This window comes from Mirounga leonina, unplaced genomic scaffold, assembly GCF_011800145.1.
Source record: "Mirounga leonina isolate KUSES-001 unplaced genomic scaffold, KU_Mleo_1.0 Mir_165, whole genome shotgun sequence".
Classification (NCBI taxonomy): Eukaryota; Metazoa; Chordata; class Mammalia; order Carnivora; family Phocidae; genus Mirounga; species Mirounga leonina.
This window is the reverse complement of record NW_023270415.1, coordinates 17058132-17081740: the sequence shown is the minus strand read 5'-3', so window position 1 is coordinate 17081740 and position 23609 is coordinate 17058132. Positions and strand designations below refer to the sequence as shown.

General features: G+C 40.5%; 2 protein-coding genes across 3 annotated transcripts in view; one reads left to right on the top strand and one right to left on the bottom strand.

Annotated features, from left to right (window-relative positions):
* Positions 1–10280, bottom strand: part of MTFR1 (mitochondrial fission regulator 1) — a 65488-nt gene extending 55208 nt beyond the window's left edge. The window contains exon 1 of the mRNA XM_035011246.1: positions 10207–10280. The gene's annotated coding sequence lies outside the window, so the exon portion shown is untranslated. The remainder of the gene's footprint in view (positions 1–10206) is intronic.
* Positions 10281–20298: 10018 nt separating this feature from the next.
* The window catches only part of ARMC1 (armadillo repeat containing 1), a 32185-nt gene continuing 28874 nt past the window's right edge, over positions 20299–23609 (top strand). The window contains exon 1 of one of the 2 annotated variants that reach the window (XM_035011244.1): positions 20299–20500. The gene's annotated coding sequence lies outside the window, so the exon portion shown is untranslated. The remainder of the gene's footprint in view (positions 20501–23609) is intronic. The other variant, XM_035011243.1, reaches the window with a different exon arrangement.

The following is a 23609-nucleotide window of genomic DNA, read 5'->3' as shown; positions in this document are numbered from 1 at the left end:
CCTAGCCAATAGGATCCAACATTACATTAAAAGGATTATTCACAACAAAGTGGAATTTATTCCTGGGCTGCAAGGGTGGTTCAGCCTTTGCAATCAATCAATGTGATACACTACATTAATAAAAGAAAGGACAAGAACCGGGGCGCCTGGGTGGCTCAGTTGGTTAAGCGACTGCCTTCGGCTCAGGTCATGATCCTGGAGTCCCTGGATCGAGTCCCGCATCGGGCTCCCTGCTCGGCGGGGAGTCTGCTTCTCCCTCTGACCCTCTTCCCTCTCATGCTCTCTCTCATTCTCTCTCTCAAATAAATAAAATCTTAAAAAAAAAAATTAAAAAAAAAAAAAAAAAGAAAGGACAAGAACCATATGATCCTCTCAATAGATGCAGAAACAGCATTTGACTAAGTACAGCATCCTTTCTTGATTAAAACTCTTCAGAGTGTAGGGATAGAGGAACATACCTCTATCATAAAAGCCATGTATCAAAAGCCCACAGTGATTATCATTCTCAATGGGGAAAAATTGAGAGCTTTTCCTCTAAGGTAAGAACATGGCAGGGATTCCATTCTCACCACTGTTGTTCAACATAGTATTAGAAGTCTTAGCCTCACCAATCAGACAACAAAAAGAAAAGGCATCCAAATCGGCAAAGAAGTCAAACTCTAACTCTTCACAGATGACATGATATTCTTTGTGGAAAACCCAAAAGACTCCACCCCAAAATTGCTAGAATTCATACAGGAGTTCAGCAAAGTGGCAGGATATAAAATCAACGCATAGCAATCAGCTGCATTTCTATACCCTAACAATGAGACAGAAGAAAGAGAAATTAGGGGCGCCTGGGTGGCTCAGATGGTTGAGTGTCTGCCTTCAGCTCGGGTCATTATCCTGGGGTCCTGGGATCGAGTCCCACATCGGGCTCCCGGCTCGGCGGGGAGCCTGCTTCTCCCTCTGACCCTCTCCCCTCTCATGCTGTTTCTCTCTCGCTCGCTCTCTAAAAAATAAATAAAATCTTTAAAAAAAAAAAAAAGAAGAAAGAGAAATTAAAGAGTCTACCCTATTTACAATTGCACCAAAAACCATAAGATACCTAAGAATAAACCTGAACTCAGAAAACTATAGAACACTCATGAAAGATATTGAGGAAGACAAAAGAAATGGAAAAACGTTCATGCTCATGGACTGGAAGAAAAAATATTGTTAAAATGTCTATGCTACCTAGGGGCGCCTGGGTGGCTCAGTCGTTAAGCGTCTGCCTTCGGCTCAGGTCATGATCCCAGGGTCCTGGGATCAAGCCCCACATCGGGCTCCCAGCTCAGCGGGAAGCCTGCTTCTCCCTCTCCCACGTCCCCTGCTTGTGTTCCCTCTCTCGCTGTGTGTGTCTCTCTCTGTCACATAAATAAATAAAATCTTAAAAAAAAAAAAAGTCTATGCTACCTAGAACAATCTATACATTCAATGCAATCCCTATCAAAATACCATCAACTTTTTTCACAGAGCTGGAACAAATAATCCTAAAATTTTTATGGAACCAGAAAAGACCCTGAAGAGCCAAAGGAATGTTGAAAAAGAAAACTAAAGTTGGGGATATCACGATGCCTGACTTCAAGCTATATGAGAGAGCTGTGATCATCAAGACAGCATGGTATTGTCACAAAAACAGACACATAGATCAATGGAACAGAATAGAGAGCCCAGAAATGGACCCTCAACTCTGTGTGGGGTCAACAAAGCAGGAAAGAACATCCGATGGAAAAAAAGACAGTCTCTTCAACATATGGTGTTGGGAAAATTGGACAGCCACATGCAACTGGAATGAAACTGGAACATTTTCTTACACCATACATAAAAATAGACTCAAAATGGATGAAAGACCTAAATGTGAGACAGGAATGCATCAATATCCTAGCAGAGAACAAAAGGCAGGAACCTCCGTGACCTAGCCCGTAGCAACTTCTTGCTAGACAGATCTCCAAAGGGAAGGGAAACAGAGGCAAAAATGAACTATTGGGACTTCATCAAGATAAAAAGCTTCTGCACAGCAAAGGAAACAGTCAACAGAACTAAAAGGCAACCTACAGAATGGGAGAAGATATTTGCAAATGACAGTACAGATAAAGGGCTGGTATCCAAGATCTATAAACAATTTCTCAAACTCAACACCCAAAAAACAAATAATCCAGTCAAAGAATGTGGAAAAGACATGAACAGACACTTCTCCAAAGAAGACATACAAATGGCCAACAGACACATGAAAAAATCCTCAACATCACTCGGCATCAGGGAAATCCAAATCAAAACCACAAGGAGGGCGCCTGGGTGGCTCAGTTGGTTAAGCGACTGCCTTCGGCTCAGGTCATGATCCTGGAGTCCCGGGATCGAGTCCCACGTCGGGCTCCCTGCTCAGCGGGGGTCTGCTTCTCCCTCTGACCCTCTTCCCTCTCATGCTCTCTGTCTCTCATTCTCTCTCTCTCAAATAAATAAATAAAATCTTTAAAAAAAAAAAAAAACACAAGGAGACACCACCTCACACCAGTCAGAATGGCTAAAATTAGCAAGTCATGAAATGACAGACATTAGTGAGGATGCAGAGAAAGGGGAACCCTCTTACAAGGTTGGTGGGAAAGCAAGCTGGTACAGCCACTATGGAAAACGGTATGGAGGTTCCTCAAAAAGTTGAAAATAGAGAGAGACTGGGTGTAGTAGGTTCATAGAACTCTTTGTTCACTCATTCGTTCAGTTTCTATACAGCTACCCTACGACCCAGCAATTGCACTACTGGGTATTTATCCCAAAGATACAAATGTAGTGATCCAAAGGCACATCTGCACCCAAATGTTTATAGCAGCAATGTCCACAATAGCCAAACTATGGAAAGAGCCCAGATGTCCATCGACAGATGAATGGATAAAGAAGATATGGTATATATATAAAATGGAATACTACTCAGCCATCCAAAAAAAAAAGAAACCTTACCATCTGCAATGACATGGATGGAACTAGAGGGTATTACGCTAAATGAAATAAGTCAGTCAGAGAAAGACAATTCTCATAGGATCTCACTCATGTGGAATTTAAGAAACAAACAGGATCATAGGGGAAAGGAGGGAAAAAAAAAACAAGATAAAATCAGAGAGGGAGACTAACCATAAGAGACTCTTAATCATAGGAAACAAACTGAGGGCTGCTGGAGAGGAAGGGGTTGGGGGCTGGGGTAACTGAGTGATGGACATTAAGGAGGGCACGTGATGTAATGAGCACTGTGTATTATATAACACTGATGAATCACTGGGGAAAAAAATAAGATCCCATTCACAAGTTAAAAAAATAAAATTTAAGGGGCGCCTGGGTGGCTCAGTCGTTAAGCGTCTGCCTTTGGCTCAGGTCATGATCCCGGGGTCCTGGGATCGAGCCCCGCATCGGGCTCCCTGCTCCGCGGGAAGCCTGCTTCTCCCTCTCCCACTCCCCCTGCTTGTGTTCCCTCTCTCACTGTGTCTCTCTCTGTCAAATAAATAAATACTTAAAATAAAATAAAATTTAATTAATTTAAAAAACACTAAACAAAGTCGTTAGATAAGGGAAAAGAGTAAGAGAAAAAGGATGGAACAGAGAACTACAGAAACAACCAGAAAATTACCAAAATTATTCCAGGGATGCAAGGATGGTTCAACATCTGCAAATCAATCAATGCATTACACCACATTACAAAAAGAAAGATAAAAATCATATGAGCATCTCAATAGATGCAGAAAAACCATCTGACAAAATTCAACATTCATCATGATTAAAAAAAAACTCAACGAAGTTGTTATAGATGGAATGTATCTCAATATAATAAAGGACATACATGACAAACCCACAGCTGACATCATACTCAACAGTGAAAAGCTGAAAGCTTTTCCTCTAGTATGAAGAACAAGGCAAGAATACCTACTCTTGCCTCTTTTATTCAACACAATACTGCAAATCTTAGCTACAGCAATCAGACAAAAAATAAAAGACATCCAAATTGGTAAAAAAGAAATAAAAAATTGTCACTATTTACAGATGACATGATACTACATACTGAAAACCCTAAAGACTCCACCAAAAAACCATTACAACTAATAAACGAATTCAGTAAAGATGCAGGATACAAAATTAATTATTATAGAGTAATCTGTTGGGCTTCTATACACTAATACAAACTATCAGAAAGAAAAATTAAGAAAATAATTCCACTGAAATTGCATTAAAAAGTAGAAAATACCTACAAATAAATTTAACAAAGGAGTAAAAGACCTGTGCTCTGAAAACTGTAAGACATTGACAGAAGGAACTAAAAATGACACAAATAAATGGAAAGATACACCATGCTCATGGGTTGGAGGAATTAATAGTTACAATGTCCCTATCACTCAAAGCAGTCTACAGATTCAATGCAATCCCCATCAAAATTCCAATAGCATTTTTTCAGAGAACTAGAACAAATAATCCTAAAATTTGTATAGAAGCACAAATGATCTATAAAAATTGGCTATAATCTTGAGAAAGAAGAACAAAGCTGGAGATTTCATGCACCCATATTTCAAACTGTACTACGAAGCTACAGAAATCAAAACAGATGGTACTGACATAAAAACAGACACAAAGATCAATGGAACAGAACAGAGATCCTAGAAATAAGTCCACACATATGTAGTCAATCCATAACAAAGGAGGCAAGAAAATAAAAAGGGAAAGAGACAGTTTCTTCAATAAACGGTGTTGGGAAAACTGGACAGCTACATGCAATAGAATGAAACTGGATCACTTTCTTACGCCATACACACTAAAAATAAAAGATTAAATTTAAGACCTGAAACCATAAAATTCCTAAAAGAAAACACAGGCAGTAAACTCTTGGACATTGGTCTCAGCAATAATTTTTGTATCTGTCTCCTCAGGCAAGGAACAAAATAAAAATAAACAACTGGAACTACATCAAACTGAAAAGCTTTTGCACAGCAAAGGAAACTGTAAAAGGGAATCTGCTGAATGGGAGAAGATATATGTAAGTGATATATCAGATAAGGGGTTATATGTAAGTGATATATCAGATAAGGGGTTAATGTCCAAAATATATACATGCAACCCCCACCCCTCCCACACACACACAGACACAAAACAAAAAAAACCACCCAAACAATACAATTAAAAAATAGGCAGAGGACTTGAATATACATTTTTCCAAAGAAGACATACAGTTAATCAACAGACACATGAAAAAATGCTCAACATGACTAATCATCAGGGAAATGCAAATCAAAGCAACACTGCCACCTTACACCAGTCAGAATGGCTAGTATCAAGAGGAAATAAAAAGTGTTGGTAAGAATGTGGAGAAAAAGGAACCCTATGCACTGTTCGGAATGGAAATTGGTGCAGCCACTGTGGAAAACAGTAAGGAAGGTCCTCAAAGAAATTAAAATAGAAAATACCATACAATCCACTAATTTCACTTCTGGGTATTTACCCAAAGAAAACAAACCCACAATTTGAAAAGATACGCATCCCTATTTTTATTTCAGCATTATTTATAATAGCCAAGATAGGGAAGTAACCCAAGTATCCATCCATAGATGGTTAAAAGATGTGGTATACACACACATACACAGGAATATTACTTAGCCATGAAAAAGAATGAGGTCTTGCCATATGCAACATGGATGGACCTAGAGGATATCATGCTAAGTAAAATAAGTCAGAGAAAGATAAACACCATATGATTTCATCTATATGTGGAATCTAAAAAAACCCATAAATACAAAGAATAAACTGGTGGTTGTCAGAAGGGCAGGGGGTCAGGGATGGAAAAAAAGGGTGAAGAGGAGTGGTTGCTACAGGCTTCCAATTATGGAATAAGTCATAGGAGATGAAAGCTATAGCATGGATAATATAGTTAATGATACTGAAATAGTGTTGTATGGTGACAGATAGCTATGTGTGTGAGCATAGCAGAACATATAGACTTCTAGAATCACTAGTTGTACCCCTGAAACTAATGTAACAGTATGTCAACTAGACTTCAATTAAAAAAAAAAAATCTACATTGTAATAAAATTTTTTAAAAATATTGATGGGCAATTGATTTCCTTTTCACAGAGCTCTAAACATTTAAAACACAGATGATCAGGATACCTGGCTGGCTCCATTACTAGGGCATGCAACCCTCAGGGCTGTAAGTTCGAGCCCCATATTGGTGTAAAGATTACTTTAAAAAAAAAAAAAAGTATTTTAAAATAAATTAGTACAGATGACCAAAATGTTTCAAAATGGTGAGTAAATATTTTAAATTAAGAAGTTCTGATTTTTAATGTAGTTCAATTTATCTTTGTTTTTGGTTAGTGTATTTTATGTCCTTAACAAATCAATCTCTGCCTATACCATGATCATGCAGAAATTCTCCTATATCTTTTTCAGGAAGTTTTGTTTCACATTGCACATTTAGCTCTAGATACACCACAAATTCATTTTTATGATTAGCATAAAGCTGAGAATTTGGTTGTTTTCCATATATTCAGCTGCCTCAGCAGTTTACTGCAAGAACCATCTGAGCCTAATTCTGGATACTTTTCTTTGTACCACTGTTCTATTTAATTATCATAGCTTTGTAATCACTTTTGATATCCAGTGGTCTAAGTTCTCTGACTTTGTTCTTTCGATCATTATTGCTTTTGGTCTTATATATTTTCATATTAATTATAGAATCATCATCTCCCAATTGCCACAAAACCTACTCAAATTTAATGAGAATCACAGTAAATTTACAGATCAATTTGGGGAGAACTGACGCCTTAACAATATTCAAACTCCCAATTTACTTAAATTCCATAACCCCCATTTTATTTAAGTCTACTTTAATTTTTTTAAGATTTTTATTTATTTATTCATTTGAGAGAGAGCAAGCACGCACATGAGCAGGGGAGAGGGGCAGACAGAAGGTGAAGCAGACTTCTTCTGAGCTTGGGAGCCTTGGACGTGGGACTTGATCCCAGAATCCTGGGATCATGACTTGAGCCAAAGGCAGACACTTCACCAACTGAGCCACCCAGGCGCCCTAAGTCTACTTTGATTTTTAACCACATTTTTTAGTTTTCCACTTAAAGGTTTTGCAAATATTTAATTAGATTTATTCCTCAATATTAGCTTTTTTTTTAAGATTTTATTTATTTGACAGAGAGAGACACAGCGAGAGAGGGAACACAAGCAGGGGGAGTGGGAGAGGGAGAAGCAGGCTTCCCGCTGAGCAGGAAGACCGATGTGGAGCTCAGTCCCAGGAACCTGGGATCACGACCCAAGCAGAAGGCAGATGCTTAACGACTGAGCCACCCAGGCGCCCCTCAATATTAGCTTTTTAAAGCTACTAAAAGTTTTATGGTTTGTATAATTTTACTATATAATTTGCAGTAAGTACTAAATAATTCTGTTAAAGTAGATTTTCAAATTTTTATGATAACCATGTCACGTTTCCAAATTTTGTATCTTCTTTGTCTTTTTCCTGGCTTTATTGAATTATTCAGAAGTGTTGAGAGTAGTCACTTTTGTCCTCTTTCTTAACTCACATAAGGGAAATAAATATTTCATCATTAAGTAGGATATATATATATACTGTAACTTTTACGGAAATCCTTTCATCAGATCAAAAGTTCCCTTTTCATCATTTTAAAAAATCTGCCTAAGAGGGCGCCTGGGTGGCTCAGTTGGTTGAGCGACTGCCTTCGGCTCAGGTCATGATCCTGGAGTCCCTGGATCGAGTCCCGCATCGGGCTCCCTGCTCGGCAAGGAGCCTGCTTCTGCCTCTGACCCTCCCCCCTCTCATGTGCTCTCTTTCTCATTCTCTCTGTCTCAAATAAATAAATAAAAATCTTTAAAAAATCTGCCTAAGAAAACAAACTTGTTGGGGTGCCTGGGTGGCTCAGTCAGTTAAGAGTCTGAGTCTGAATCTCAGCTCAAGTCTTGATCTCCCCGTCACAAATTCAAGCCCAGCATTGGGCTCCACATTCGGTGAGGAGCTTACTTTAAAAAAATAAAACAAAACAAAACAAACAAAAAACTCGTGGAAACTGACACTTACCAGCACTTCAGAACTTCGCTGTCTTTTCATCCCCCTTTTTTGGGCTATTTGTTTTTCTCTTTTCCTTGCCTTCTATCCATAAATTCAACAGTTACCCAAATCTATTTCCTATATATCCCCCAGGTCAAGTCCCTAATCTTGTGAAGGTGAAGCCATCTTTTTGATAGTGCCCAGTTCACTCTTCCAAGAGATGGTTGCAATCAGTGAGCCACTGTTTTCCTCAAGTTCAAACTCCTTAAACTTGGCACTCAAAGGACTTCACATGGGAGTCTAACTTTAATTCTAGACTTCTGAATTAATCCCCTACAGTAGGAATCCTAAACTCCAATTTAACTGGTCTTCCCTACTGTCCTCTGAAAAAGCCCAGCTGTCTTTTTCTGGTTCCTTACTCCTCTAACATTGTTTGGATGAAGATACTGTCTTAGAAATAGTATAAGAATGAGAAGATAAGGGACACAGTTTAAAGTATTTAATATAAATAGCCAGTACATGCTAAATGCCAAAGGAAGTTGAGACTATTCGTTGATATATATTTTTTTCTGGTTTTCGTTCCCCTTTAACTGGTCCTATAGTATAGAAATTGTAAACATTTGTATTTATTGATCTACATTTACATACTTTGGTTTTTAACTTAAAATTCAATTGCATTAACCTTTTACTGTTTGAAAGAAACAAAAATACCTATCTTACTACTGTACTCGTAAATTCCAGGGTTTTTTTTTTTTCCCATTATGGATTTTATAGCTCAGTAGAAATGATCCTCAGCAGTTACATTTATTCCACAGTTCTTAGGAAACTTAATTATGGTTAAAAGAGCAAGAACTTGGCACTGACCAGGGTTAATATCCTAAACCCGACCCCCTACCCCCTACTCCCCCCTTATTTACATCAGTGTGACCTTAGGCAAATTGCTTAGTCCACCTTTTCCTTCATCTGTAAAACTGGGTAATACCTACTTCACACGGCTATTGTAAAAATTAAATGAACAGGTGGAAACAATTTCACAGTGCTTCATACATACCAAGAGCCACATAAATAGAAATTATCAATATTAATATTACTGCTCAAAAACAATAATGCTACTGCCAAGACTAGACTGTTTGGTACCTTCGTTTTCAATGATTTTGAAAACCTGAGTACAGCGTAGTGAAACTGCACTGTTGGGGAACTGCCCACATTCTTGAAGCGCAAACTAAATTTGCGCCGTCTACACCTTTACGTTCGCCTTATTTTTACTCAACCCCTCTAGAAGGCAAATGATTAGAAAAATAGTATAATTATTGACCATGACAAAGCCGTAGAAATATCTAAGAGAGATTAAATGTCTGGGATTTGCTTGAAAATAACCCGTGGAGCGGGAGCAAGCCCGGCCATGTGTTGACAATTGTTAAAACTGGGTGAAGGGTTCGCCAAGTTCGTTATAGCATCCTCTCGACCTCTGTACGTCTGAAGATTTCCGTAATAAAACGTTTTTTTAAAAGTCCAAAGGTCGATCTTTTTTGTGGGGCTTAACGCAAAATCCTCGTTACGTTCAGGAAGTTACATTGGAAGTACTGGAGGCGGAAAGTGAAACAACAACACAAGCCAGGTGAGACTGGTTACGCCTCCCAGGCGGACCAGAAAGTGTGCGTCTCCTCCCAGAATCCCCGAGGCCCGGTCCGGAGGCGCACCCGCGGAGGCCGGCCGGTCTAATCCCGGGAGAGAGCGCAACACCCCGGGCAACCACCACAAAGGGCGGCCTTCCTGGGACCGCCGCCTGGCGGCTGGCGAGCGAACTGTGGCCTCGGAAAGGTGGACCTAAGGGGGCAGATGTGGGTGGGTGCCCAACCTTCAGGGCAAGTCAGCCGACTTCCCTCCGCTCTGCCGGAGCTCCAGCCCCAGCAGAGCCCTCAGCCACCCCGGCTGCCCGAGAGCGTCTTCGCCTCCCTTCAGCCGCGGCGCAGACACCCAACCGGCCCACGGAGCCCGCCGTCCTCCCCTCATGCCCGAATCGGGGGCTCCTTCAGCTTCTACTTTGTTACCAGGACTTCCTACCGCCCTCAGGCTTGGGAGCGCCTCCTCGACCCCCACCCCCCACCCCCCAACCGCTTTCTTGAGTCCCTAGCCCCACTCACCTCGACAGCGCGGCAGCCAGGCGCCTTCTTAAGCTTCTTCAGCTTCCAGCTTGGCTATCCCGGGGGACTTACTGCCAATCACCCAATCTCCGCCCCAAATCCGGACCAGACTGACCAATCAGCTGCTTCCTCCGGCCCGGAGGCCGGTACTGAGAGCCCGGAGGGAAGGAAGACGACACCGTGAGTGTGCGCAAGCGCGGTGCTTGGCTAGAGGCGGGCGCTTTCGCATGGGCTTTGCTTTGTGTCTTCACTGCTCTGTCTACGAAAGTACTTTGTTAGTAAGCCCCATTCTCTAAGTGTGTAGCAAGACCCACATTTTGTAGCCACAAGTGTGTATTACCTTGAAAGAAGCTGGGAGTTTTAAGCCCTTGTTAACCTGACTTATCCTGAGTCCTTTTATCCCACGCTATTGAGACTTCTGTTTACCTGACAGATCTTCCCACGTGAACTTCAAATCCCGGGTGCGTTTGTGTTTAGGGGGTTTGAGGGTCCGGAGTGTACAAAGAGCATGGATGAGGATTTTACTGTCTTCAGTTCCACCGTCTGCTTAGTCTGATTCGTGGGACACGTGTTTTAATAGTTGAATATTCTGGGACACTAAGATTTCAAATAATTCTGCCATGAAAATGATCATTGCATCTATAGCTAAGAATACATTCAGCATGGTAACGTGTGTAGGCCCAATAAGAAATTCATGTGTGGAGTGAAAAACCTGTTTAAGTATTTCTGTATGGCCTTTAAAGAGGCTGTTGCTGATTGGTTGTCTCTCTTACCCTCCCTTTGTAATTGATCACACAGGTCACTCAGCAGGCACCAGAGCTATGGTGGTTTTGTCCCGGTTGCCCGGGTCTCTTCCTGGAGAGGGCTTCCCAACTTCAGCAAGAGCATTAATCCATTTACTCAACAAGGACTTACTGGGAGCCCATTATGACAGTGCAAAGATTTTTAAAAGCCTTGAACCACGCCCTCAGTGAGCCTCCAGGCTAACAGGAAGACAGAAACACAGACTTAACCAAATGTTATAATGGAGGAATGGTGGAAGCCTGGGAGACCTGCCTAAGCCAGCCCAAGGGCTCAGGGAACACTTTCTAGAGGTGTGCTTCGGCTGAGGCTTGATGAAAGAGTTAGTGCTTCTGAGCTAAAGGAGTGGAGGCAAAGGATAGCGGCATTTCTGGCAAAGTTTACCTGTTCCTTCCGAGATCTTTAAAGGGTGGGTTTACTGAGAAGCTAATGAAGCTTGTGCTCAGACCCCCTGACTTGCCCCAGACCTTTCCAAGACCCAAGGAGGGACCCTAGCACTGAGTTCACATGGTCCTATGTTGTTTTCTACTCTTTTTTTTTTTTTTAAAGATTTTATTTATTTATTTGACAAAGAGAGGCACAGCGAGAGAGGGAACACAAGCAGGGGGAGTGGGAGAGGGAGAAGCAGGCTTCCCGCTGAGCGGGGAGCCCGATGTGGGGCTCTATCCCGGACCCTGAGATCATGACCCGAGCCAAAGGCAGACGCTTAACGACTGAGCCACCCAGGCGCTCTGTTTTCTACTCTTTAAAAGGAACGTGGCTTAAAGAAACCTTCAAACAGAGATAGGTTAAGATGTGCCTTTTTTTTCCCATTCCAGCTTCCTTTTCTTCACATTTCTCTGCATGCGAGGTGCCCTCCAGTTACCCTGGGCATTTTGGGGTCTGGGTGAGGGGAAGAGGATTGAGTTGAACTTAGATTCCTTTTGTGATCAGTTATTACTGACTCTCACGATGTTGTGATGTCTTCCCAGGATACTCCTAGCCATACTATATGCCATCTCACAGAGGGCCTATGGATGTGTCGCATGGCACCTGGCACCAGAAGTATGTGGCTGGTGGAGGAGAAAGGGTGCAAAATGTGTTGAGCCAGAAAGTAGGGGAAGATCTTCCAGTCATCATACTTGACATTATAATCAGGTACTTCACTTTTTGCTTTCAATAAACTTTATTTTAGAATAATTTTAGATTTACAGAAAAATTGCAAAGATTGTTCAGAATTCCTGTTTACCCCTCACCCAGTTTCCATTAATGCTAACATCATGCATTATCATGATGCATTTATAAAATTAAGGAGCCACCATTGGTACATTACTCTTTACTAAACTCCAGACTTTATTCAGGTTTTATTAATGTCCTTTCTCTGTTCCAGGATCCAATCCAAGATGCCACATTGCATTTAATCATCATGCCTCCTTGCTTAGACTCCTGGTCTGTGACAGTTTCTTAGTATTTCCTTGTTTTTCATAATCTTGATATGACCATGACAGTTTTGAGGAGTGTGGTCAGATATATTATAAAATAGGCCTTGATTTTGAATTTGTCTGCTATTTTTCTCATGATTAGACTGGGGTTCTAAGGTTTGGGAGAATATCACACATTGAGATGCCCTTTTCATCACATCATTTCAGGGGGTACATAATATTAGCATGATTTATTTCTGCTGATGTTAACTTGACCATGGTAATGTTTGCTAGTTTCTCCACTGTAAAGTTGCATTTTTTACCCTCTTTCCATATTCTCTTCTTTGGAAGCAAGTCACTAAATGCTACCCACCCTCAAGTGTCATAAGAGATTAAGCTTCAACTCTTGGAGAGGAATATCTACATAAACAACTTATAATTCTTCTCTAAGTAAGATTTGTTTCTTCTGCCCATTTACTTATTTATATTCATTTATTCATAAAGTATCATGTATATTTATTTTATATTTTGTTTATATTTTATATATACAACCTCTCAGTGGGCAAAGCTAGGAATATATTATCACATTGTTTTTTAATTCTTTGTTTACATCTCTATGATAGGTAACCTCTAAAACGGCCCCCAATGATCCTTGCCTCCTGGTATTCACACCCTTATGCAATCCCCTGTTAAAGAGGGTGGGTTTGACCTAGTGACCTCCTTCTAATGAATCAAATACAAGAGTGATAGGATGGCAATTAAAAGATTAGGTTAAAAAGAGTGTGGCTTTCATCTTGCTTGGTCTCTCTTGGTCTCTCCTTTGCTCTCTCTGAGAGAAGCCATCTGCCATATTGTGAGCTGCCCTATGGACAGACTTATGTGGCAAGAAACTGAGGGAGGCCTCTGGCCATCAGCCAGCAAGCAGCTGAGGCCCTCTTTTCATCAGCCTCTGAGAAACTGAATCCTGCTAACAGACATGTGAGTGAACTTGGCAAAAGATCCTCTCCCAGTTGAGCCTTGAGATGACAGGAGCTCCATTGATACCTTGATTGCAGTCTTGTGAAAGACCCTGAACCAGAGACCCTGAGCTAAGGCACACATGGATTCTGCATGCACAGAAACTATGAGATAATAAACGATTATTGTGTTAAGCTGCTAAGTTTTGGAGTGATTCATTAGGAAGCAATAAATCATACAATTTCCGTCTTCTCTGCAAGATTGATGGTTCTGAAACTCCACTTTGGAGAGTATGTTTAAAAATATATATACCCAGGCCTCTTCCCTGAATCTTAGGTGATTGTTTTGCACAACTAAGTTTGGAAATTAATGTAGAAAGTTATAGGGCAATCCATTTGGAGACTTTAGGAGAAAATGACTTTCCTTTCTTTTTAGTGTATCTGAACCTGGAGTTTCTTACCCAAATAAATGGCTCAGCTTCCTTGGCAGAATCCAGAAAAACTGAAACGTCAGTAGTTATTTATTGAAAAGAGGAGAAAGAATCAGGGTTCTCTCTTACTCACTGTGCAGCCATGAAAAAGTCCCTTGACCTTTCTCTGCCTCCAAATTCCTAACAGATTAAAGGACTACAGTGTCATTGTTTAGGGAGAGATTTATCCATTATTAAGTGTATTTTAGGCAATAGAAAGGTGACCAAGGCCAGTTGTGGGCCAGCTCCCTTGCAGAAATTTAACAAAAAGGTCAGATTCCCATTTGTTTGTATCGGTAGATGGTGAAGCTGAATTCTCTTGTAGAAAGTATGTGAACTTCCAAGTCAGACAGACCCATATTCAAAAATGCCTCTGCCACTTATCAGCTGTGTGGCCCTAGGTAAGTCAGTCAGCCTCTCCAGGTCTCAATTCCCTGAACTGCACAGTGGGGAAAATAGCCACCTCACAGGATAGCCCTGAAGACCGACTGTGTAACATTTGTAAAATATTAAGGGTTATACCTGGTTTATCACAAGGGCCCAATAAATAGTACCCATGAAAGACATTTAGTCGGCTGTGTGGTATGATCCAGTGGTTAGTAAAGTAGGGGACAAATGTCCAAATATGTTCATCAGCCTGTCTCACATTAAGTTTTAATGACAATCCCATTTGGTGAGATAGGTTGAATAATCTGCAAGCTTTAAACAGTATCTTCCCTGAAAATCCAGACCCTTTCTCTCTAGTTCAGCACTTTTTCCAGCTCCGACTGCCTGTCTATAGAAAATATAACACATTGAAATGGGCCTTAAGAGGTTCCAAGTAAGAATCCAGAAAAACCTAACTGGCAAAAGACCACCAGATAGGACAGTGAAGTGCCCATGTGAGGGGCATTTTAAGACAAGGTGAGGCCAGGGGCGCCTGGGTGGCTCAGTCATTAAGCGTCTGCCTTCGGCTCAGGTCATGATCCCAGGGTCCTGGGATCGAGTGCCGCAGCCCTACTCAGTGAGGAGCCTGCTTCTCCCTCTGCCCCTCCCCCTGCTTGTGTTCCCTTTCTGTTTCTCTGTCAAATAAAATCTTAAAAAAAAAAAAAAAAGACAAGGTGAGGCCGGATGTGTCATTTATTAGCTAACTGGTTACCTTGAGGCACGTTTGTAAAGAAAAGCAGGTTGAATGCTTGTTTCTTAATATTTACCGGTTTTCAGAATAATTATTACACATCAACTATTTTGTTACCCTGAAATATACTACATATAAGAAAGGCAGTTTTAATGCTTGGTTTGAGTCTCTCCATTTATTTACCAGTTTTCAGAAAAATAAGTTGGTTTCTTCAAATTCTCTGAAGGTGACCGGTGATGTTTTTCTTCTTTATCTTTTCCAGTATTAGAAGGCACTCAAGAATTTTACCATTACAGGGCGCCTGGGTGGCTCAGTTGGTTAAGCGACTGCCTTCGGCTCAGGTCATGATCCTGGAGTCCCTGGATCGAGTCCCTGGATCGAGTCCCGCATCGGGCTCCCTGCTCGGCAGGGAGTCTGCTTCTCCCTCTAACCCTCCCCCCTCTCATGTGCTCTCTCTCTCAAATAAGTAAAAAAAAAAAAAAAAAAAGAATTTTACCATTACAAATTAGCTCTTATCAGATCTTTTCTGGAGAATAGATTTTTATACAGAGAGAAGTGGGACTAAATGTACATTTATGGAACAGCCTCTAGACACTGGGCTGGGTGTTCTCCCTTACACTATTTTATGTTGTTTCCCACAGCAATCTTGGAAGGCAGGTGCCATTATCTCTGTTTTTTAGAGGAGATTGAGGTCCTCAGTAACAAAGTGACTAGTATAGAGTCATAAAGCCAGCAAGTGGTCAAAATCAAGATTTGTCTGACCCAAATGGCACCATGTAGCTTTTCTGAATGAGGTCCTACAGACACTGAGTCACTGGGTAGGGCTTACTAGTTATGTCATCAACCTCCTATCTTACCTCTCACCATATATCCTCCTCAGATGTAACTGTTTTGTGACCCCAAGTTTATCACTCTCATACTTGGAAAAGCAGTTCCTTGAAATTACTAAATACCACCTAGATTTTACTTAATGAAAATTTATATTATATTTACACCCCACCTCCCCAGTAAATTTAGCTTATTTTTTACTTTTTTGTGCTCAGTTGGTTAAGGATCTGCCTTCAGGTCAGGTCATGATCCCAGGGGCCTGGTAACAAGCCCTAAGTCAGGCTTCCTGCTCAGCAGGGAGCCTGCTTCTCCCTCTCCCTTTGCTGCTCCCCCTGCTTATGCTTTCTCTAATAAATAAAAATCTTAAAAACAAAAAAACTTTTTTGTGTGTCGTGGGCTCCTACTCTCTCAGATCCTGTCCTACATATTCAGGTAATATATGCTGAAAACCTCGACTGTATCTTCCTATATATTTTCCATGCTCATAGAATAATATATAAAGATATACATTTATATAAACATGTAGGATATGATTTGTTATTGTTTCCAAAAATCAGGCCATAGTCTATATATACTTTGAAGCATATTTTATTACTTAACATTGTGGAAATCCCTCAACGTCTCTTCCTATAGCTCTCATTTCCCTTTCTTAAAGGTTTTCTAATATATTTTTCATTATGGCCCATGGCCTATAGATATACCAACATTTACAAAGACATTCCACTATTTATATGCATTCATTTGATGTTGAGGTTTTTTTACTGGTGTTGTTTTGGGTTTTTTTGCCAATATGAACATTACAATAACCGTCTTTGTATTTACGTCTTTATATACTGATGCTTTTTATTTCTATGTTTGGAACCTTGAGGACAGCTGAGTTAAACAATATTATCTTTTTTTTTTTTAAGATTTTATTTATTTATTTGACAGAGAGAGAGAGTTAGCGAGAGCAGAAACAAGCAGGAGGAGTGGGAAAGGAGAAGCAGGCCTCCCGCCGAGCAGAGAGCCCAATGTGGGGCTCGATCCCAGGACCCTGGGATCATGACCCGAGCCGAAGGCAGACGCTTAACCGACTGAGCCACCCAGGCACCCAACAATATTATCTTTTAGAACAGATTTTGCTGAATTGCTTTTTAAAAGTCTATAATAATTTACATTTCCACAGCAAAATCTGAGAGTTCTATCCTACCCATTATTCCTGCCAGCAACTTTGTGTCATTTTGATTTTTTTGCCAGTCTGATCAGCATCATGATTGTTCTCATTGTTAATTTGCATTTCCTTATTAAAAGTGAGTTTAAATATCTTCACGTTTATTGGACTTTCTCTTGATTAAATACTAATTTTTATTGTTCACCCAATTTCTATAGGGTTGTTTAATCCCTCTTGAAAATTTGTGATCAATATTTGAATGTTAGCCTCTATCTACCCACTGAGTTGCAAATTTATCCCCATATCTATTGTCTTTTGACAAATTGCTTATGTATTTTTTTGCCACACAAAAAACTGCTTTTTAAAACAAGTGTAATATGTCCATTTCTTTCTAACTTCTGAGTTTCTAGTCTTGTTTAAGGTCTCACCTACTTCTATAGTTTTATGTAGTCTCCAAGATTTTCTTTAAGGATTTTTTGATATTTTATGTTTTACACTTGAGTTTTTAATCCATCTGGAACTTAAGTTTTTTGGTAAATAATGTATATAGATACAATTTTATTTTCATTCAGATAAATAAAAGTGCTTCTATTTATAATTATTTCTCCTCTAAAATTTTCTATTTTGACGTCTTTTTTAGTCTACATATTAGTTTGATAGTATGTATATAGAATTTATGAATAAATAATATACATATATCAGAGCTGTATGCTCAAAACTTTCTTTTTTTTTAAAGATTTTATTTATTCATTTGAGACACAGAGATACAAAGAGAGAGAGCATGAGCAGGGAGAGAGGCAGAGGGAGAGGGAGAAGCAGGCCCCCGGATGAGCCAGGAGCCCAATGAGGAGCCTGGGCTCCTTGATGAGCCCAGGACCCTGGGATCATGACCTGAGCCGAAGGTAGATGCCCAGGCGCCCCTAAAATGTTTTTAAGCTGAAAGCGGTACCTCATCAAAAGGTTTTGGAAACCACCATACTAGACCATAAACTCCTTGAGGACAGTAATTGTTTTCTCTTATTTTTGAATCCATTGCTAAGACTGTCTCTAGCACATTGTATGTGTTCTGAAGATAGTTTTAAAATAATTGAATAAATGAAAACTGCCATTATCTGATTCATGGGTCTTAAGCAACACAGCCATTGAGAAACTTGACATTCCAGCTGTGTCCTGTGGGAAGATATCTGAGGCTAAGAACAAGCAATGACTCATAATAGCAGGTAGTATAACTTTATTGGTGTCAAGTTCATACATTTTTAATATGGGAATATAAATTCTTAAAACCTTAAGAGACTTCATTGGGCTTGTAATCCATAGGTGCTTATGAAATTGTTAATTATTTTTTGTGACTACAATCCTTGCCTCTTTTAAGGCCAGTCATCTAACTCTCTGTAATGGCAGTTGGTAAGGAAGAATTAATCTTCTCAATACTTTAATGTCAGAGGCGTGATTATATTTAATTTTAGATTTTGAACTTCCAAAAGACAAAGACTCTATTGAACATACATTCTGCCAAAAACCTATGTCATCAATTACTAGTTGGGAAAATCCCAATTGTCTTCTCTCTTTCTGATATACAAATTAACCTTAGAAAAAAATAGCAAGTTGCAGCACCTGGCTGGCCCAGTTGGTGGTGAGTTCAAGCCCCATGTTGGGCACAGAACCTACTGAAGAAAAAAAAAAAGCAAGTTTACTTTCTGTGTTATTGCACTGTTTTTAATAACAATACTGAACAAAATTTCATTTACTCAATCAAATGGATTTTCCCTTTTTTCCCCCCAGTTCTAGCAGTTGGTTGGTCTAGTTGATTATTACAAATTAGGCTGGTGCTTCTACCGCTGGACATTATGCATCATTTCTTTTTACTTTTTGTTTTGCATTCAGTATTCATTTACCACCACTCCCTCTTCTGACTTTGGGAAACAGAAACCATGCCAAAGACTTGTTTTTGCTATAGGTCAAATGGTGTGAAAAGGCCCTTTTCTATTCCACTTTGCTAGTATTTTCTTCTTGAGCTTGTTAGAAGGAAGAGGATAACCAAGAATAAGGAAAGGCAAAGAGATTTGAGCAGAAATAACTGTTTGGATTTTATTTTTTTTTAAGATTTTATTTATTTATTTGACAGAGAATACAAGCAGGGGGAATGGCAAGAAAAGGCTGCTTCTCCCACTGAGCAGACAGCCTGATGTGGAGCTTGATCCCAGGATCCTGGGATGACGACCTAAGCCAAAGGCAGACGCTAACCGACTGAGCCATGCACGTGCCCCAACTGTTTGTGGAGTTTAAATTCACTTAGGAATCAAAGTATTGGAGACAATTGCATAGAACACAGTATGGATTTTTTTTTTTTTTTCCAAGTAAGCTCTCCCCCCAACTTGGGGCTTGAACTCAGGACCCGGAGAGTCGCATATTCTACGACTGAGCCAGCTCGGCGCCCCGGGGATATTTATTCTTACGCACCCTCTTTCCCCACTAGAGGCCTCTTAAATTCCTTGAGACTTGAATACAGGAGCTACATGGTAAAATCAAATTGTGAAAAGAGACTCTAGACTCCATTCGGTGAAGTTATTGGGTGCAACGCATGCATTATTCTCAGAATGGTCTGTGGAATTTAAATTACACTAATATTTAGAGAAATATCTTTAAAAACCAAGATCTATACTTAAGCAAAACAAAACGGCCAGTGACTAGCAGTGACAAAATTATATAAATCCTTACTATGATAAACTAAATAGAGGACAGTATCTAAAAAATACTTCATGACGAATTTGAGAAGATTCTCTGACTCTAAGTCCCTTTCCCTTACAAGAAAAAAAAATCCTTCCAAAAAAAAGTTATTTAAAACAAACAAAAAACTGTACTTTGCAGCCTTCGCGCTTAGAAGACAGTGAATACGAACAAGAAATGAACGCAATTCAAAAAACACCTAACATAGGGCTAATGTTCTTACCAAAAACTCAAAAAACTTTAAGATTATGAATTAAGACTCAGAAAAACGAATGAAATATCACGAAAATGCTTTATTAGACCTGAAAGAGCTGCCAGAGGAAAACGTACCATTTGATTTCTCCGAACGCAGGAGCAGACAGGTTCCTTCAGCGCCGGGAAGCTGAGAATTGTAGTCGGGAAACTGCAACGGTTTCTCCGCCGACTTCAACTTTCTCTGCTCAATGCCTAGCGGACGGAGATTCGTTCGCTCCAAATCCAGTGTTCCTGGGCTCTCATTGGGCTCTTCCGTTCAACACTTAGTGCATTTCCCTGGGTCACCAATGAACGCTCTCGCCTAAGAAGGCCTTCACGTACTGGACGTGTTATCTTCGCGTTGGAATGGCATCAGCCAATGAGAGGGCAGAACTGACGGATGTTGGAGGGTCATGGGGGAGAGTCTGTAGAGCCTTTCCCCACCAGCGTCCTCGCTCTTCGGCTTCTCGAGTTGACCTGGTCGTTTGTCACCGCTGAGGCCGCGGCTGCGAGCGGAGGGACCCGCTGTGCGGCTCCTGGGTCCCTCTACCTCGCTCGTTGGTGTGGCCCTGATGGTGCGGCAGGCTCTGGACTCCTAAAGCTCTGGCGCGGTATGTAAGGGTGCAGGGGCGGCGGACAAAGCGGTGGAGCTAGGAAGGCCGCGGAGAGCGGCCCCTGCATCAAGTCTGCGAGTCGGCCTGGGCCGAGGCGCTCCCCGCTGGCCTTCTCCGGACCCAGCAGCGCGTCCCACCAAGCGCTTTAAAGGGCCTTGCCCCAATGTGTCCTGTGAAAACGTTAGCTTTGCTCATTTCCTCTCCATCCCGCGCACGTCCGATTTTTTACGAACCCTGTCGTTATTAATGGATGTTATCTCACTTCTTCCTCTCTCCAGCTTGTTCTTTGGTAACTTGTGCACCTGCATGTCTGCTAAGAGTGGAAGGACATTGTTGTGGTTGTCTTCATTCAAGAGAGATCAGCATTCACATCCCTATATTTTAATAACTTCTTGGAGGCCTTCGTGCAGTTAGCAGTTCCTTTAGTGATAGTGCACTGATGTGTTAGGGAGGTGCAGAATATACCCCAACACCTGGTGGAATAGAAGTACCACAGGATCAAGTATTGTTCTTCTTTGGTAATTGCTGGTGCTCGCTTCAAGTTCTTATTTTTTTGATCCTGACAGTCGCTCAGGATTTTTGAGAGGAAACTGAGGCTCAACTTCTTGAAGAGTTAAAATTAGTTGCTAGTAAGGGAAAGCCAGATCTGAACTCAATGCTTATGTTATTTTTTAAAACTTGCTTAACTGAATATGGATTTAGGTTGTGGTTGTGTACTCTCTGTAGCTCTTAGTTGTAAGAGACCTAAATCATTCTTTGAATCGAGTGGTAAGTTTTGGCTGAAGAAAAGAAAATCGTAATTATAGTCTCACATCTGTCACCTAAATTCCCAGTTCCAGCAGGATAGGCCTCACCTGGGAGCTTTTTGGAAATGCAGAATCTCAAGCCTCGCTCCATCTACTGAATCAGATCTGCTTTTGAACAAGATCCCTTAGGTAATCAGAGTGCTCCTTAAATTTTGGGGAGCGTGCATTGTTTATGATCTGTTTGTCCAAATTGAACTAAACGAAAGAGAAAAGGTATGCAGTGTATGCATTTGTGTTCTAATAGATGAGGAGAACGTTTTTTTCACATTTTCCTCATTTACTAATGAGGCTTTGGTTTTTCGTTATGTCTGTATTGGCAAGTTTAGCTTAGCAGCCAAAAATCTTAGAAAAGAATATTTTAAAAGTAATTAAAAGCTAACTTGTAAGTCATCAGGTATTGGTCTAAAAAATAAAATGATTGAGACAAGAGATGTTAAATAGTACTGCTAACAAATAAAATTTCAGGAACCTTCTGTTTACTCACAAAATCTGTACACAAATGCTCCACCATAATCTCCGCCCCCCCAATTTTGTTCCTTTGATTAAGAGCGTCCATTTTCTTTCGAAGGAGTCAGTAAATTTGCTACTGCTAGTGGTTTTTAAAGTTTATTTATTTGGTTATCTGGTAATGAAACTGAAACATAGTCCCAAATTCACTTAATGTCATGTTGCACAGTAATTAAAGTATCTTGTAGAATTTAAGTGTGCAGGGTTTTATTCAGATGTTCCCAGCCATATTAAAAGGACATGCAGTTATCGACCGCTGTAAAGTTTTAATTGCTCTTATTTGTACCAGGAATCACCTGGTGTGCTTATTAAAATCATGTGTTGGGCCCTACCTCCAAGGATTCCTGGTGAGGTCTGGGTATGGGTCTTGGAACCTACATTTTAAGAATCCCAGTTTATTCTGACGTAGGCTGCCCAGGTCCACATTTCTTGGCATTAGTATTTTAAAATGAAAAGAGCAACTAGAAAGCTAGCTTATTTTTTGGTTTTCAATATTTTATTTATTTATTTGAGAGAGAAAGAGAGTGAGGGGAGAACACAAGAGCGGCAGAGGGAGAAGCAGGCTCCCTGCTGAGCAGGAAGCCCCATACGGGGCTTGATCCTGGGACTCCGGGATCATGACCTGAGCTGAAGGCAGACACTTAACCGACTGAGCCACCTAGGCGCCCTGCAAGCTTTTCTTTTGAACCTAATGCAGTACTCATTACAGAAGAAGAGAGCTGTTTTGGTTTTTTTAAGTTTTGGTTCATTGGTTGCTACAAAATTACTCAGATAAGTGTATTTAAAATGTTAATTTGAAAATTATTTTGAGGGATGCCTGGGTGGCTCGGTTAAGTGTTTGCCTTCAGCTCAGGTAATGATCCCAGGGTGCTGGGATCAAGCCCCGCATCGGGCTCTCTGCTCAGCGGGGAGTTGGGTTCTCCCTCTCCCTCTGCTGCTCCGCCCACTTCTCTCTCTCTCTCTGTGTCAAATAAGTAAATAAAATCTTTAAAAAAAAATTATTTTGAGATCTGCCAATTTGAGAATAAGAGAAGGTAAGGTAGAATGAATATCAAAATGTATCATTTAAAAAAACATTTTTTCCAGCCTAGGAAGGCTAACATTTTTATCAAACAACTTGAGTGTGTGAAAATGATACAATTAACACAGAAAGACTAAATGTATCTAATACATGAATTGGCGGTAAAGTTCTAACTTTTGTTTACTTGTTTCCATTTTCTCAACTGTTCCATAGCTGTCTTATAAAAACTGCTATGTGAATTCCTCAATCCACAGGAATACTGATCATTTAACAGGATCAGGCAATTCTCAGAAAAACTTGATATTGGCAAGAATATTAAATAAGGAAAGAAAAATGAACTCTAACACTGAGGAAATTTCTCTTGAAGTTTTATCTAAAAACCCATCTAATTTAGGGGAGAAATCATAGCTTCTGTCTACCTTTTTTGCATTCATTGAAGTGCCATAGGAAATGCAGTGCTTGACCACGGCTTTTGCCTCTGTTGTGTTAGAATTTTTGATGCCTTGTGGTATTTCTGACCTTTTCCTTGGAAGATCCTGATTTGAGTCCTCTCCTTGTCTGTGGGCTTTGAAAATTGGAAGTTTTATTTTATTTTTTTTTAAAGATTTTATTTATTTATTTGAGAGAGAGAGAGAGAGAGCGAGCGAGCACATGAGAGTGAGGAGGGTCAGAGGGAGAAGCAGACTCCACCGAGCAGGGAGCCCGATGCGGGACTCGATCCCGGGACTCCAGGATCATGACCTGAGCCGAAGGCAGTGGCTTAACCAACTGA